Raw genomic sequence first — 1591 nt, forward strand, 5'->3', positions numbered from 1 at the left:
TGTGCAGTTTTGGTCGCCATACTCTAGGAAGGATGTGGAGGCACTGGAATGGGTGCAGAGGAGGTTTACCAGGATGTTGCCTGGTATGGTAGGAAGATCGTATGAGGGAAGGCTGAGGCACTTGGGGCTGTTTTCATTGGAGAATAGAAGGTTTAGGGGTGACTTGATAGAGGTGTACAAGATGATTAGGGGTTTGGATAGGGTTGACCATGAGAACCTTTTTCCACGTATGGAGTCAGCTATTACGAGGGGACATAGCTTTAAATTAAGGGGTGGTAGGTATAGGACAGATGTTAGGGGTAGATTCTTTACTCAGCGAGTCGTGAGTTCATGGAATGCCCTGCCAGTAGCAGTGGTGGACTCTCCCTCTTTATGGGCATTTAAACGGGCATTGGATAGGCATATGGAGGATAGTGGGCTAGTGTAGGTTTGTGGGCTTGAATCGGCGCAACATCGAGGGTCAAAGGGCCTGTACTGCGCTGTATTTTTCTGTGTTCTATGTTCAAATTAGTGCTGCCAGCTGGTGGTCATGGAATTCGGAAGATCCCTGACATGCTGCCGACAGTGCTGATCTGTTTGCTTGAATGGCTGTATACATACTTACATGCTTTAACACGCTTGCCCCCTCACCTATTAACATATTTCACAACCCTATTATGTGTTGATTAACTGAAGTGTGGCTCTCTTTTTATTTCTTGCCTCCCAGTTTCAAAACATGTGTTACTAATATCTGAATCCTGTTAATACAACAAACATTATTGATGATCTGTATCACTTTTCACACTCTGCAAACTGTAATTATTTCAAACATATTTTCCTCCTCTAGTTCAACTACACTGTACTTGCATATTATATCCTCAAGAGATGCCATGACAATTTCTTTTTGCAAATGATTATCACATTTTCATGTCAAGCAAGTTAGTTCAAAGAGAAGCCTGGTACCCTTGGCATTAAATGATAAAAATGAAAAGAAAGAAAAACTGCAAATTAAGGGAATACAAAATAAGGACAGGAAATACTGGAAGGCACAGCAAATCAACCAGGCACATGTAAGGAGAATAGATTGATTAATATTTTGAAAAATCTGGGAAATCAATGGCAATACCACTTTGTAAGAGAGTCCCAATAAAAAGAGGGAAAGAAAAGCCATGCAAAATGGGAAAACCAGAGCATGAATAAAAGATATAATTATAGAAGAAAGAGGGGAGCCGCAAGGTAAGCGGAGACCAGTTTAAATTAACGTTTTTCTTTTCGCAGTCTGTGTTTTTTTTCAATTAGAAGCGGGAACCCGGAAGTCGTCAACAGAGGCTTCTGGGAAGGTAAGATGTTTGAGTGGAGAAGGAACCCGAGACACTACACGTGTAGTGTCTCCCACCCTCCCTCCTCCTCTAACCTAAAAAAAAAGGACTCAGTCGGCTGAACAGGTAAGCTACTTAGTATTCTTGTTTTGGAGACTAAGTGTAGAGTTATGGCAGCGCAGGCAGTGGAATGTTCCTCCTGTAGGATGTTTGAGGTAGGGGCGACCACTGATGCTCCTGCCGACTTCACCCGCAGGAAGTGCAGCCAGCTCCAGCTCCTCACAGACCACGTT

General features: G+C 43.1%; 1 protein-coding gene across 1 annotated transcript in view; it reads right to left on the reverse strand.

Annotated features, from left to right (window-relative positions):
• The window catches only part of LOC122557307 (SH2 domain-containing protein 1A-like), a 75056-nt gene that overhangs the window by 3482 nt on the left and 69983 nt on the right, over nt 1-1591 (reverse strand). The window lies entirely within an intron of this gene.

Source organism: Chiloscyllium plagiosum, chromosome 15 (genome assembly GCF_004010195.1).
Source record: "Chiloscyllium plagiosum isolate BGI_BamShark_2017 chromosome 15, ASM401019v2, whole genome shotgun sequence".
In the NCBI taxonomy this organism is placed as follows: Eukaryota; Metazoa; Chordata; class Chondrichthyes; order Orectolobiformes; family Hemiscylliidae; genus Chiloscyllium; species Chiloscyllium plagiosum.